At 38.0% G+C, this 16,603-nt stretch overlaps 1 protein-coding gene across 4 annotated transcripts in view; it reads left to right on the top strand.

Annotated features, from left to right (window-relative positions):
• Positions 1-16,603, top strand: part of VPS8 (VPS8 subunit of CORVET complex) — a 250,782-nt gene that overhangs the window by 193,943 nt on the left and 40,236 nt on the right. The window lies entirely within an intron of this gene.

Below are 16,603 nucleotides of genomic sequence, written 5' to 3'. Positions count from 1 at the left end.
AGCTGGGTAACTTTCTTCAAAGAACTTGATGCAGTAGTGTTCATTTGAGAATTTGTCATTGCCTTTGGAGTTCGACTCATGGACTAGATACAACTGTTGTTCATTTGACAGCCTTTCTTTTTTCCTTCTTAAGCAGGCAGTGGTGCATTTGAACTCTGCTGCTTAATAACTTTTGGGAGAACAGAACTTGGCAACACGAGGGGCCCAGTGTGGAGGAGGAGCCGCTGCTAGGACCAGCACTTGATCATTATTCTATTCTCAATTTATTTCCTCTTCGGAGTGAGAAGAGGTGTCACGGTTGCCATTTCTTGCTCCTTCCTCTGTGCCCCCACCTTGTAGTTGGCCTTAACATCACTTAGTGAAAAGTGGAACCTGTTGATCTTCTGTCCTTGTTCTGTCAGCTTTCAGTGCTGCGTCAGAGGTAGACCCAGAAAAAAACTTTGACCTAGTTTCTCCCAGATAACGGTTCAGAATTTTTATACTCTGGTGGTAGACGTTCATTTATATTTGTCAAGTATGTACAAAACAGTGTGCCAGGCACTGTGCTAAATGCTGGGGGTATAGTAGTAGACACGAATTTGTCTCATGGAGTACACAACCAATGAAGTTACAAACAGACTTTGAATAAGTATTCTCAAGTTCTTTCTGGCGCCAAATGCGTGGTATCTTTTCCAACACCAGGTCTGACACTAATTCTGTCAGTACTCTGACACCAGCTGGGTGTCCAGTAATTCAATTCTGACACTGACTATCAGGAGTTAGCGTCAGATTCCACAGGTTCAAGGGCTCATTCACATGAGCCTACCCTTACTTCAAACATCAGTTGCAAATGGAATGTCCAGTTACCTACCCTTCTGTCTGACTTGGCAGAGTCAGAGGTTCCCGTGACCAGTCCCCCAGCAGTTTGACAGTGCACCAGGAGCAACTCCTGGAACTTTATATTTGCCTGTTTAGAAGAGGATCCAACTCAGGAACAGACATCGGAAAAAATGAGCAGGGCAAGGTATGGAGGGAGAAGGGTGCTTCCTTGTCCTCTCCCAGCACACTACCTTCCCAGTACCTCAGTGTGTTCACCAACTCAGAAGCTCCTTGAACCTGGCTGCTTCAGGGCTTCTGTGGCAGTCTCATTATGTAACCATGATTGATTAAATCATTGGCCATTGGTGATTATACTCCATCTCTAGCCCTTCTCCCCTCCCTAGAAGTTGGGGATGAAGGGCAAGCAGGGGAGGGTAGAGCCTCTAAGCATGACCTGATCTTTGTAATGACGAGCCCCCAACTTGAAGCAATCTAGGCATCCACAGCTACCAGTCATCTCATTAGTATACAGAAGGCACTCTTATCACTCAGGAGATTCCAGGAGTTTAAGGAGCTATGTACCAGAAACCAGGGACAAAGACCAAATATTTATCTTTTTATTGTGCCACAAGTACTTGGAGATGAACTATGCTGTAAGAGCAGGCAGTGAGTGGACTTAGTAGACATGAAAAATCATGGAAGGCTTCCTGGAAGTGCCATGTTAGCTTCCCCTGAAGGAAAAGAGACAAGCTAGACAAGTTTAGGTTCAATGGTGGGTAGAAAGAGGGATACTATAGACTGAGGGAACCATATATATAGAACAGACATAACCTCTCTGCTGTGAAGCTAGACATTGAGCATGACTGGATCAAGAATATGAAAAAATGAGTGGTATGAGGTGAGGCTGCTGTAGTAAACAGGGACCATATTAATTACTTTGATGTTTGTGCTAAAGAAAGTGTATTAAGGGGTTTTAAGGAAGGAATAATATCTGATCAGAATAGCATTTTTTTTTCAGAGCGATATTTTTAGAGCACTCTAACTGCAGTGTAGAAAATGAAAGGGAAATAAGAACAGATGTAGGGAGACCCAAGAACACTGAAGTAATTTGGAGGAAAGAAGTGGTAACTTATACTAGAATGATAGAAGTTGGGATGGAGAAACTAGTACCTATTTGAGATGTGTTTGAGATGCGCAGAGACATCAGAACAGTTAACATGGTCCTTGCTTACCTCACCAGCTGCATCTCAGACCACTCTCTTTCACCCTGTCATCCAGTCACGTTCAACTTCCAGTTCCATGTTATTTTCTGGTTTATAGCAGAGATGCTATATTTGAGGGATAGAATTATCAGGAGTTGGTAATAAAACGGATGGGGCAGGTAAGACAGAGGGAGGAGTCAAAATTAGTACCCAGATTTCTTACTTGAACGACCGGTGGATGATGGTACCATTTACTGAGGTAGAAAGCAATAAACAAAGAACATACTTGGGAATAAGAGAAGTCATTGTTGAATTTAGAGACTTTGGCAGGACATTACAGGTAAAGATGTTCAGTATGGTTTCCAGATTGAAAATTTCATTAACTGGTCATCTAAAATGCTTCCTTGTTTGCATTTAGGGAAGGAAAGACAGATCTTATGATTTCCACCCTGTTTCCAAGCTGCATCCAAATGCAGATGAGGGAACCTTTTTTATGCAAATACTTAAGTCACATCTTGGGGCACTTCAGTTTTTTTCCTCTTTCAGTTTTATCCTGCTCATAAACCAACTTGTGATTATATGCATATAACTGCTTGGATATTACCAACTAATGTTTTTCTTTCTAGATAGTCCTCAGCTAAAATAGACCTTTTTTTCCTTTTTTAAAAAATAGTTATGTTTTATGCATGTTATTACGTATTTTAATGCATAATTTACAAGCAGTAAATTTACCTTTTGTGAGTTTTGACAGCCATCTTTTTTTTATCTTTAGCTATTTTTTTTGTATTTTTTTTAATATATGAAATTTATTGTCAAATTGGTTTCCATACAACACCCAGTGCTCACCCCAAAAGGTGCCCTCTTCAATGCCCATCACCTACCCTCCCCTCCCTCCCACCCCACATCAACCCTCAGTTTGTTCTCAGTTTTTAAGAGTCTCTTATGCTTTAGCTCTCTCCCACTCTAACCTCTTTTTTTTTTTTTTCCTTCCCCTCCCCCATGGGTTTCTGTTAAGTTTCTCAGGACCCACATAAGAGTGAAACCATATGGTATCTGTCTTTCTCTATATGGCTTATTTCACTTAGCATCACACTCTCCAGTTCCATCCACGTTGCTACAATGGGCCATATTTCATTCTTTCCCATTGCCACGTAGTACTCCATTGTGTATATAAACCACAATTTCTTTATCCATTCATCAGTTGATGGACATTTAGGCTTTTTCCACAATTTGGCTATTGTTGAGAGTGTTGACAGCCACCTTTACAATCAAGATATAGAGCAGTGTTATAACTGACTCTCAAAAGTCCCCCATATCTCTTTGTAGTCAGTATTTCCCCCTACTCTCTATCCCTGGCAACCACTGATGCACTTTGAGTTAATTTTTACTAGGGTACAAGATAGGATTGAAGTTCATTCTTTTGCATTGAATTGCCTTGGTATCTTAGTCAAAAATCAATTGACTATGTATGTGCAGGTCTGTTTTTTGACTTTCTGTTCTTCCATTGACCTATTTATCCTTTCTCCAATATGGTAGTTTTATAGTAAATCTATCAGGTATTGTGAGTCCTCCAAGTTTTTGTTCTTACTAACATTTGGCTGTTCTAATCCCTTTGCTTTTCCATATAAATTTTAAAATCAGCTTGTCAATTTCTACAAAAAAAGTCATGCTGGAATTTTATTGGGATTGTGTTGGATCTGTTGATCAATCAATTTGGAGAGAGTTGATAGCTTAACAATATTGAGTCTTCCAATCCATTAACATGGTATATCTATCAATTTATTTCAATCTTCTTTGACTTATTTCACTAATGCTTTATAGTTTTTGGCATGTAAATCTTGCATGTTTTGTTTCTAAGATTTATTTCTAAGTATGTAGTTTCTTTTGATATATATTTTACAGTTTTATATTTCAATTTTCTAATTGTTCATTGCTAGGATACAGAAATACAACTTCTTTTCATATATTGATCTTGTGTCCAGTGACCAGTGACCTTACAAAGCTTACTTGTTAGTACTAATATTTTTCTTATAGGTTCTTTGGTATTTCCTACATAGATAATCAGATCATATGCAAATGAAGATTTTTATTTCTTTGTTTCCAATCTTATGCCTTTTATTTCTTTTCCTTTCCTTATTACATTGGCCTCCAGTACAGTGTTGAATAGGAATGATAAGAATAGACCTGTTTGCCTTGTTACTGATCTTAGGGGGAAAGTGTTCAATTTTTCATCATTAAGTTTAATGTTAACCACAGACATTTAGTGTGTAACCTTTATATCATGTTTTAGGAAGTTATTTTTTATTCCATGTTTTGCTGAGAAATTTTTCCTAAATAGGTGTCGAATCCTGAAGCCATTTATAGTACATTGGTTGCCTTGTACCAGCATCCCCACACCTCATACAGTGAAGAAAGATAGTAATCTATTTCATTGACTTTCCTCCTGCCTTCTCTCACAACATCTAGAAAAGGTAAATTATCTTGAAGTTGTACCTACATGTCAAAGGCAGCTTTACTTCTGAGGCTGTATGAGGCAATCCCATTCTGGAAGGGAAGAGAGATGACTCAATTTTTTCATTGTTCAGGAAACTCCAGTAAGATTACTAGTCAGATCCTCTTGAAAATCTTTCGTTGGGGCTCCTGGGTGGCTCAGTTAAGCATCTGACTCTTGGTTTTGGCTCAGGTCATGATCTCATGGTTTTGTGAGTTTGAGCCCCATATCAGGCTCTGCTGACAGTGCAGGGCCTACTTGGGATTCTTTCTCTCTCTCTGTTCCTCCCCAACTCCCGTTGTCTGTCTCTCTGAAAATAAATAAACTTTAAAAACATTTTTTTTAAATCTTTGATACTTGCTAATAATGAAGCAATGATTCTCAAATCATATGAAGCAGTAGTTCTAGAGTAAGAACTATTTGGGATTTCTTAAATTTTCTTCTAGCTGTCTGTGTTACTAGGATACTGTAAAAAGATCTAGTGGATTGGTAACACAAGAAGGAAAGAGAAAATTAAATTTATCAAATATATGCTGAAGATGTGTTTATGCTAGTTTCCACAATTTTATGAGAGTGATATATTCCCTATTTTATAGGAACTGGATGTAGCTCAGAGAAGGGAGGCCAATATTTGAACTCAAGGTTTTATAGGACCATTATCACCCCCAATTTTCCTACCTCCAGCCTGTTCCTATTTTTAGCATTCTGACTTGATTGAAACCTGGTAAAGCTGATTTTTAAAATACATCCATACCATATTGGCTGTGCTAATTAAGATTTCTTACCACGTGTGAGCCATTCCATTTTTAATTATAAGAAAATTTTAAATGAAAATACTAATTCTGTCTATGATGGTTTTTATTAAATTGTATTTTATGAAAGTTGTAGTTTGTGCTCTCAATTTCCTTTGAAAAATGTCAACCCTGGTCATTAAGTTCCTAGCCAGTGCAGGGAGGATCACAGAGGTGAGGGCCCAGTGACTCCAAAATCAGGTTGAGATTACCAGTCAGTTTCCACATGTTGCTCTCTACTCCCAGGAGATACTGAATGCATTTGAACCTTCTCACTGCCTCTATGATCCTTCAGTCAAATCCCTTTTTGTTTCATTCTTTTCCAAGACCTAGGATAATTTTTTCCATGGTCATTTTCTAACTCTGGCTCAACAAGATGGAACAGTTACCCTGAGAACTGTATTTTTGGTGGAGAAGGCCTGTCTTCTTCTGCTCCTTACCTCATGTCTTTTTTGCACAACTGGTCAGTATATATAAGCAATAACTCTGACAGATTGGTTGCCTCCAAACGGGTTGGCACAGACATGAGGGGAGTTATTCCCCCAGGAAGCTTGCTCTCCTATGGAATAACTACTTTTACTCTTTACAAGCCAGAAAAATGACTCCGTCTTTTCTTCCTTATCTCCATCATTGCCTCAGGTTTACAAAGCTTAGTCTGAAGTGTTGAGGTCCACAAATAAACCTTGTAAGTCTCTCTGATTTCGCCGTTTTGTTTTCTGTGTGTATTACCCACAGATGACATACATTGGAGAATTAATTTCAACTGAAGTACTTATCATTCTACTATATTTTCTCAACAAATGGTATTGCTATATAATATAATGTAATAGTTTTCTTGGGTTATTAAATTTTCTTTTCCTATTCCTTTATCAAATTTATAGTAGCAGAAAACCATCTTCATTGGCACTGATGAGCAATAGAAGAAATTAACTTGGTATTCATTTTTAAAATAATTGTTGATCAACAGACAACATGCTGCAAATTCAAAGAAACATAATTGAAGATTTACTAGATTGCATGCTTAGAATTCTTGAGAGCTGGTAGGAAGCTAACACATTTTATGTGCCAGCAACATTTAAAGACTTACCAGAAAGTTTTATAATGTATTGCTTGATAACTTTTCAGAGTTGGATAAATCATCTCTTACTGGTAGAGAGGCAGGTACATTAGTCAAATATCAGAGGTGGGTTTTTTTGTTTATTTTTTTTTATAAGAGGTAAATACATGAGAAGAAGACTCAAAATAAACCTATAACTGCCTATTTATTCTTTAATCATCAGAACAGAAAAGAATTAAATGAAATAAGCTGATACTTTTCTTGGTACTTGGGGTTGGTTTTATATTTTGATTTTTAGAGAGTTGTCTAAGAAAATGTTTTGTCTTTCGGGGTAAATTTATAAATAATGTCAGAGGAGAGTATTTACAACTTCAAAGAAATTACTCAGTACATGACATTTATTTGGGCTCACTGGTCATAATTTTCTATTAACCATTGTCCAATTCTTATTTAATTTGGATTCCCACTATAAATTGAAGATTTGTTTTACCAGCTGCTTAATGAAATCAGAACACTGGTATTAATGCCCTGTGTTCATCTGTCGTTTTTGAAGAGTGTCAATTCCCCATTATAAACATTAGATTCCAATTAAATGCTAAACAATGAAATTTCAGTATCTGGTGATAGCAGCATTTCTCAAAAGAATATCCTGTAACTTAAATTTACAAGCGAAATGAGGGTTAATGTATCTTAGATGTGCAGAGAGGTGATAAATGATTCTAATTTAAATGAATCTCTTTGAGGAGACTTTTGCCCATTTTCCAGTAATCTTGTTATTATACCCTAGTATTAAGTGATTCATTATTTCAGCCAGTATTTAACATATGCCTACTTTGGGCCAAATGCTATATTTTCGGGACTGAGTATACATTACTGAACAACAACAATAAAAAACCTGAAAACGTATTTCCTACCATTACGTAGCTTACCATATAGGAAGAGAGCTAGACGATAATTAAATTGTAAGCAAACTGTAATTGCATGTGTAACTCCAAATTGTGATAGGTTGTAAGTGCTATCGGGAAAGAATAGAATGTTATGGGAAGAATAGCATGAGGGAAACCTACTCTGGAGGGTGGTCCAGGAATATCCATCTGCAGAGGTGATATTTAAGCTAAGATCTGAAGGACAGGAAAGTACCATCCATGTGAAGAATATTCCAAGCAAGAGAAGAGCAAGCACAGAGGAACTGAGGAGAGGGTTGACTTGTTCAAGGAACTGAGAAAAGATCAGTGGGTGAAACATAGAAACTAAAGAGTGAGTGTGGCAAGGAATGAGGTTGAAGAGGTAGGCAGGGCCATGTCCTGAATAGCCTGGAAGATCTGGTGAAGAGTTTACTTTTTATTCTTAAAGCAGTAGGAAACATTGAAGGGTTTGAAACAGAGGACACATGTAATGTATTGACTGTGATTGTGGAAAATGGATAGACAGTCACGTCTCTGTGAGCACCTCCCTTGTCACCACTGCCAGAGTGGTTTAACAGATGCTTAAAGCCCTGAAAGTTTGCACACTTCACTTTGATCCAGAAAAGGCTTATGTCCAAAAGACCAGAGGATAACAATAGTACCCAAAAAGTGTTTCCAGTATTTATGTAGAACTAAAGCTTTGATGGGAATGTGGGCAAGTGACATTTAAAAATAATAGTGTTCAATGAAATGTGAAAAAACGTTCAACTTCATTACCAGTGATCAAAGAAATACAAATTAAAACAACAATATGATGCCGTTTTTTTAAGTTATTAAACTGGCTAATTTTTAAAAATACACAATAAACTGGCACACATTTCAAAATAGATATGCATTTATATTGTTAAGGATGTGAAGAGGCAGACACTTTTTAATCATTAGTAGTGGGAAGGTATGTTTGTACAAGTGCACAATCCCTTATCCAGATCCCTTTGACAAGATAGGTTTCAGAATTGAGAAGTTTTTTTATTTAAAAGGTAATATAGGGACTTCAATTTCTGACAGGATGCATTTGGAGTTCTTGGGCGGAAATAGACAACATCTATAAACAGTGGTTCTCAAGACATTGGACATTGAGCAGTGAAGAAGTGTGGCCCCTGAGAGATGAGAAACAAATAACGTAAGCCCTAGGATCATCCTTACTATACTGCTAGCAGAAAGGTTAGCCATGGCACAAGGAGGAGGAAACCGAGGCAGAGCTCACCGGTCTCTCCGAGTTGAGGAGGCAGAGCTGGAGTCCAGAGAAGGCGAGGTGGCTTGAGGTTGCCGAACAGAGTATGAACAGGAAAGAGCTGCACAGGGAAAAAGCCCTAGAGACCTGCATAAGACAACCTTCAGTATTAAGTTGAATATTGTCCACTCATGTGTGAGGAAGCAGAACACTCAAGGCCTGAAGAAGAACCACACAAAAGGATTAGAGGTAGCAGTGCCCCCAGATTGACATACAGCCAGGAATAATGCCAGCCTGGAACACTGCATCCTTCACAGGGCAGCACTGAGTACTAAGTCATGTCTTGACCATCATATTGAGGGAAAAGTTAACCCTAGACTAACGGCTGCTTTGATCCCACCTCACAAAACTTAAAAGCTAAAAAAGATCAAATTATTTCCAAGTATTTATTTTTTTTTTTAGGTTTGTTTTTTTTAGTAATCTGTATACCCAACATGGGACTCGAACTCACGACCCCGAGGTGAAGTCACATGCTCTTCTGGCTGGGCTAGACAGGTGCCCGAAATTATTTCCAAGTATTTTAACCACATCCCAGAACAAAGTTCAAGAATATGGTAGGGATTACAAAAATATTTCACCCAACAAGGTAAAATTCACAATGTCTGACATTTGATCAAAAGTTACCAGGTATGCAAGAAAGCAGGAAAAATGCAAGTCATAAAGAGGAGGGAAAAAATCAACTGTATGACATTCTGAAGAAGGCAAAGCTGTGGAGGCAGTAAAAACATCAGTGGCTGCCAGGGGCCAGTGGGGAGGGGGGATGAATAAATGGAACACAGAAGACTTTAGGGCAGTGAAGATACTCTGTGTAATATTACAGTAGTGGACATACATCATTACACGTTTGTCTAAACCCATAGAAGGCAACAACACCAAATGTGAACCCTAATATAAACTGGGTTTATATCACTCTGGGTGATAATGATGTGTCAGTGTAATGTGTCATCAGTTGTAACAGATGAACTGCTGTGGTGGAGGATGTTGTTAAGGGGGAAGGCTGTGCAGGTGTGGGAGCATGGGATGTATGCGCTGTTCTGTACCTTCCTGTCAATTTTGATGCAAACCCGAAACTGCTCTAAAAATTTTTCTTTAATGGGGCGCCTGGGTGGCTCAGTCGGTTAAGCGGCCGACTTCAGCTCAGGTCATGATCTCGCGGTCCGTGAGTTCGAGCCCCGCGTCGGGCTCTGTGCTGACAGCTCAGAGCCTGGAGCCTGTTTCCGATTCTGTGTCTCCCTCTCTCTGACCCTTCCCCATTCATGCTCTGTCTCTCTCTGTCTCAAAAATAAATAAACATTAAAAAAAATTATAAAAAAAAAAAAAAAAAAAATTTTCTTTAAAAAAAGCAATCCTTAATGTCAATACTACCCAAAGCTGTCTACACATTCAATGCAATCCCAATCAAAATTGCACCAGCATTCTTCTCAAAGCTAGAACAAGCAATCCTAAAATTCATATGGAACCACAAAAGGCCCCGAATAGCCAAAGTGATTTTGAAGAAGACCAAAGCAGGAGGCATCACAATCCCAGACTTTAGCCTCTACTACAAAGCTGTAATCATTAAGACACCATGGTATTGGCACAAAAACAGACACATAGACCAATGGAATAGAATAGAAACCCCAGAACTAGACCCACAAACATATAGCCAACTAATCTTTGACAAAGCAGGAAAGAACATCCAATGGAAAAAAGACAGTCTCTTTAACAAATGGTGCTGGGAGAACTGGACAGCAACATGCAGAAGGATGAAACTAGACCACTTTCTCACACCATGCACAAAAATAAATCAAAATGGATAAAGGACCTGAATATGAGACAGGAAACCATCAAAACCCTAGAGGAGAAAGCAGGAAGAGACCTCTCTGACCTCAGTCATAGCAATTTCTTACTTGACACATCCCCAAAGGCAAGGGAATTAAAAGCAAAAATGAATTACTGGGACCTTATGAAGATAAAAATCTTCTGCACAGCAAAGGAAACAACCAACAAAACTAAAAGGCAACCAACAGAATGGGAAAAGATATTTGCAAATGACATATCGGACAAAGGGCTAGTATCCAAAATCTATAAAGAGCTCACCAAACTCCACACCCGAAAAACAAATAACCCAGTGAAGAAATGGGCAGAAAACATGAATAGACACTTCTCTAAAGAAGACATCCAAATGGCCAACAGGCACATGAAAAGATGCTCAACGTCGCTCCTCATCAGGAAAATACAAATCAAAACCACACTCAGATATCACCTCACGCCAGACAGAGTGGCCAAAATGAACAAATCAGGAGACTATAGATGCTGGAGAGGATGTGGAGAAACGGGAACCCTCTTGCACTGTTGGTGGGAATGCAAACTGGTGCAGCCACTCTGGAAAACAGTGTGGAGGTTCCTCAAAAAATTAAAAATAGACCTACCCTATGACCCAGCAATAGCACTGCTAGGAATTTACCCAAGGGATACGGGAGTACTGATGCATAGGGGCACTTGTACCCCAATGTTTATAGCAGCACTCTCAACAATAGCCAAATTATGGAAAGAGCCTAAATGTCCATCAACTGATGAACGGATAAAGAAATTGTGGTTTATATACACAATGGAGTACTACATGGCAATGAGAAAGAATGAAATATGGCCCTTTGTAGCAACGTGGATGGAACTGGAAAGTGTGATGCTAAGTGAAATAAGCCATACAGAGAAAGACAGATACCATATGTGTTCACTCTTATGTGGATCCTAAGAAACTTAACAGAAACCCATGGGGGAGAGGAAGGAAAAAAAAAGAGGTTAGAGTGGGAGAGAGCCAAAGCATAAGAGACTCTTAAAAACTGAGAACAAACTGAGGGTTGATGGGGGGTGAGAGGGAGGGGAGAGTGGGTGATGGGTATTGAGGAGGGCACCTTTTGGGATGAGCACTGGGTGTTGTATGGAAACCAATTTGACAATAAATTTCATATATTGGGGGGGGGGGGGGAAGCAATCCTTAGGGCGTGTGGATGGCTTAGTCGGTTGAGTGTCCTACTCTTGATTTTTGCTCAGGTCATGATCCCAGCGTCATGGGATCAAGTCCTGCATCGGGCTCCATGCTGAGTGTGGTGCGTGCTTAAGATGATCTGTCTCTCCACCTGCCCTTCTCCCCCTCCTGATGCGAGTGAGCTCTCTCTAAAATTAAAAAAAAAAAAAAAAAAAAAAAGGCAGTCCATTGAAACAGACCCAGAAATGGCACAAATGATAGAATTGGTAAATAAGAACATTAAAACAGTTATTATAATTGTATTCCATATGTTCAGGAAGCTAGAGGAGAAACTAGACCTGTTCAATAGAGTTATGGAAATTATAAAGAGGCAATAGAACATCTAGAGATTAAAACTACAGTGTCTGAGCTGCAGAGCACACTGATTGGGATTAACAGCATAATGGACATAGCAGAAGAAATAATTAGTGAACTTGAATACATAGCAACAGAAAATATCCCAAATCAAAGAGAAAAAATGAATAAAGCAGCAGTGAACTGTGGAACAACTTCAGGTACCAAAAGACAACACCTGTAATTAAAGTCCTGGAGAAAGTAGAGGCAGGAATCATACAGGAAGAGTATTTAAAGAAATGTAATACAAGGTCCAATTGTAGTAATGGTAAGGGTTACCTATATTGAACAGCCTTTCTGCCAAACAGCCCTAGCTCTAAACAAAATAGGAAAAAATGTTGTTTAGAGAGCAAGCAGAAGTTTCTGATGGCTGACTTCTCAAGAAACAAAGAAACAATAAAATGCCATCCTTGAAGTGCTAAAAAAAAAGTAATACAGTATATATATTGTATATTATGTAACATTCCCAGTAGAGTCTAGGACAGCATCCCATAATCAAACACTTATGTGGGAAAAATAAAGACTATAAATAGCCTTACTTCACTTCCGGTTGAATTTTGCTGTCAGTGCCAAAAGTTTTAAAAAAAAAATCTTTTTTGTTTCAGATCTTTGGATTTCAGAATTCTAGGAAGCAGGTTTGTGGATCCATCTTCCTTGTCAGGAGAAAAACCGGCAGTATGTGTTTTTGAACATCTATGCCCTTTGAAGCAGGGACTTAGTAAATATATATGCGATGGAAATAACACATCAGGAGTATGTGTCAAGATGTTTATGACAACATTTTCTTAATTAAAAATTTTTGAAAACACATGTCCTAGTAACCTCCAAATAGTCGGTGAAGTTAGTCACAGCATATCTATACAGTGAATGGACTGCTTCATAGAAAAATCATAGAAGAATACTGATATGGTGAAATAGACACTTTCAACATGTAACATGCAAAGATCACAAAACAGCGTGATTCCAAATGTTAATAGTGGTTGCTGCTGTGTGGTTAGATTGTGATTTTTATTTCCTTTGTTTTGCTCTTTATTATTTTCTAAACTTCTATTAGTGAACATGTATTCCTTTAGTAATCAGAAAAACCAAGGCTTGTTTAACAAAGTGATAAAGAAGGTATTCATGTTGCTATTAAACTTCGGATCAGATTGCTTGTCTAAGTCAGAAATCATTTTAACAAAAATCAAAAAAGTTCATTTAAAAAAATTTTTTTAAATGTTTATTTATTTTTGAGAGAGAGAGAGAGATGGGGCGCCTGGGTGGCGCAGTCGGTTAAGCGTCCGACTTCAGCCAGGTCACGATCTCACGGTCCGTGAGTTCGAGCCCCGCGTCAGGCTCTGAGCCCCGCGTCAGGCGCTGGGCTGATGGCTCGGAGCCTGGAGCCTGTTTCCGATTCTGTGTCTCCCTCTCTCTCTCTGCCCCTCCCCCGTTCATGCTCTGTCTCTCTCTGTCCCAAAAATAAATAAAAAACGTTGGAAAAAAAATTAAAAAAAAAAAAAAAAAAAAAAGAGAGAGAGAAAGAGAGCGCGCTAGCAGGGGAGAGGCAGAGAGAGGGAGACACAGAATCCCAAGCAGTCTCCGGGCTCTGAGCTGTCAGCCTAGAGCCCGACGCGGGGCTCGAACTCACGAGCTGTGAGATCGTGACCTGAGCCAAAGTTGGATGCCCAACTGACTAAGCCACCCAGGTGCCCCACAGTTCAGCATTACTAAGGCCATAGCTTAATACATCGTCCATATCCCCAGATCTGGTGTCTGCACACCTGGATTTAAAGTGTCTCTTTGAAGCTGCATTGCCTGAGGCATTTCCAGAAGGAATCCTGTTAAATGAAAAATAAGACCTTTCATGAGCAATGCTGAACCATTTCTGTTGCCACTTCAAACACTCTCTAACTTAATCTCCAGAGAACAGCTTTCACAGATAAATTGTCCAGCATCACATCTAGTTCTTGGCTTGTTTTTAAAAATCTGCAGATTCTTTCATGAGGTCATTTTTTTAAGCTTAAATACCTACTTTGCTTTGAAAATCTATTTTCTCTCTTTTCAAAAAGAGCATACCCGTAGTTAAAATTGGATAACGTTTAGCAAGCTATATCATACATCTGTAGTGAATTCCAGAGTATTAATGTCATGGTATGTTAAAGCAAAGACTGTCAAGTCTAATTTTTGCAGACCTGCTGAACGACCAGACTGAAAGGAAAGTCTGAACAGCCAGCCGTTTTGACCCCTGAACTGAGGTTATGTTTTCTAAACTTATTCTGAAAGTCAAAGGGGAAAGGCAAAAAAAAAAAAAAAAAAAAAGAAAAGAAAGAAAGAAAAGAAAAAGAAAATAAAAGGCTGCAGTATGGTCCTATTTGAATAGCCTGATGGCACAGTGATAGGAAGTATCTTTAGCATGTATACTCTTAGAAGTAGACCATCAGAATTGAAGGGGCTGGAGAACTTGAATCCAGTTGCTTGTCTAATACTTCTACCTCTGTGGCATCACCCTAGACAGATCGTATCTACTGTCTGTTGAACTACTTGCAATAAGGATTATATTTTTCCTTGTAAACTAACGAGTTGATGTTCTAATTTTATATCAGTACAGATTAGTCTCTGTGTACTTCATATTTGCTAGAATTCACTGCTAAAAGCATGTGGACTTGGGAGTTTTCCTTATGAGAAGATTAGATAACATTTAATTCTTTAATAAATATAGGGTTATTCATATTTCCTGTTTCATCTTGGGTCCATTTTATTGAGTTGCTTTTCAAGGAAAGTGTCGTTCTAATTTGTCAAATTTATTGGCATAAAATTTTTCATAATAGCCTCTTTTAAATGTGTGTAAGTATTGTAGTATGTAGTAGTATATCTTTCATTACTGATATTGTTGATTTATATTCTCTTGATCAGTCTGAGAGTTTATCAGTCTTGTTGATACGTTCAACGAACCAACTTTTGGCTTTGTTAATTTTCTCTGTTATTTTGTTTGATTTCAATTGCGTTGATTTCTGTTCCTTATTTCCTTCCCTCAACTTAGTTTGGTTTTACTTTGATTTTCTTTTTCTCGCATAGGTCCTTCGTTTTAAACCTTTCTTATTCTCCAGGTTAGTATAAAAAGCTATAAATTTCTTCCTCTAAGCACTGTTTTAGCTTTATCCTATAAATTTCTTTAAATGCTTTATTAAAGTATAACTAACATAAAATACACGCATACAGATTGTACAAATATGGCATGTATATATATCCTTGAATCCATCACTACAATCAAGGTCATTTTGCAGACCTGTTACTACTCTCATTACTAAAGTGAGAGTGACCCTCTCACTACTAAAAGCTTACTCAGTTCTTCCATTCTCTTCCCTAGAAGGCACCGACTGGCTTTGTTACAGTAGATTATTTTGCATTTTCTAGAATTTTAGATCAGTGGAACCATCAAGGAAGTATACTTTTTTAGTCTTTTTTCAATTAGCATAATTAAGATTCATCCATATTTTTATAAGAGTTCATTTCTTCTTACTGCTGAGTAGTGATTTGTTCTAAGGATATACCATTACTTATTGATGATTTCGCCTGTTGATATTTGCATTTGTCCAGTTTCTGGCTGTTACAGATGAAGCTGTTTTGAAAACTTGTGTACAAGTCTTTGTGTGGACATATACTTTCATTTCTCTTGGGTAAATACGTTTGGAATGGAATGACCGACCCATATGGCAAATGTGTGTTGATCATCTTAAGAAGCTACCAAACTGCTTTCCAAAGTGGTTGTACCATCTAACTCTCCTACCAGCATTACATGAGGGTTCCAGTTCTTCCACATCCTTGGTGTAGTCAGTCTTTTTAGTTTCAGCTGCTCCGGTATGTGTGTGATGATATCTCATTGTATTTTTAATTTGCATTTTGTGAATGACTAATGATGTTGTGCATCTTTTCATGTGCTTATTGGCTATCTGTATGTCTTTAGAGAAATGTCCAAGTGCTTTGCTCATTTTTGATCTGGTATTTTGGTTTGTTATTGAATTTTAAGCATTCTCTGTACATTTAAGATATTAATCCCTTATTCTGGATATTTGTCATGTGGCATTTGCAAATATTTTCTTCCATTCAGTGACTTGCCTTTTTACTCTATAAGTGTCCTTTGGTATGCAAAAATTTTTAATTTTGATGCAGTTCAGTTGTCTACTTTTTTGTTAATTGTTGTTTGTACCTTTGGTGTCATCTTTAAGAAATCATTGCTAAATCCAGTGTTATGAAATTTTCCCTGTGTTTTCCTATAAGAGTTTTATAGTTTTAGCTTTTGTATTTAGGTCTTTTTGATCCACTTTGAATTAGTTTTTATGTGTGGTATAAGGTAAAAGTCTAACTTGATTCTCTTGCATATGGATATCTGGTTTTCCAGTACCATTTATTGAGAAGACTGTTGTTTTCCCCTTTTGAGTGGGTCTTGGCACCCTTGTCAAAAACCATTTGACCTTATCTGTGAAGACTTATTTCTGGTCTCATTATTCCATTGGTCTGTATGTCTTTAGCCCAGTAGCACAGTTCTGATTTCTATAGTTTTATAGAAATTTAGAAACTAGGAAATATGAGACCTCCAACTTTGGGGTTTTTTCAAGATTGTTTTGGCTATTTAGAGTCCCATGAGATTCCATGTGAATTTTAGGATGCATTTTTCTATTTCTGTTATGATGTGGTAGGGTCCCCTCACTAAGAAAAAAAAAGAAAAGA

Source organism: Panthera onca, chromosome C2 (assembly GCF_046562875.1).
Source record: "Panthera onca isolate mPanOnc1 chromosome C2, mPanOnc1 haplotype 2, whole genome shotgun sequence".
NCBI classification, from domain to species: Eukaryota; Metazoa; Chordata; class Mammalia; order Carnivora; family Felidae; genus Panthera; species Panthera onca.
Note: the sequence above shows the minus strand (reverse complement) of the source record. Positions and strands in the feature narration are given on the sequence as shown.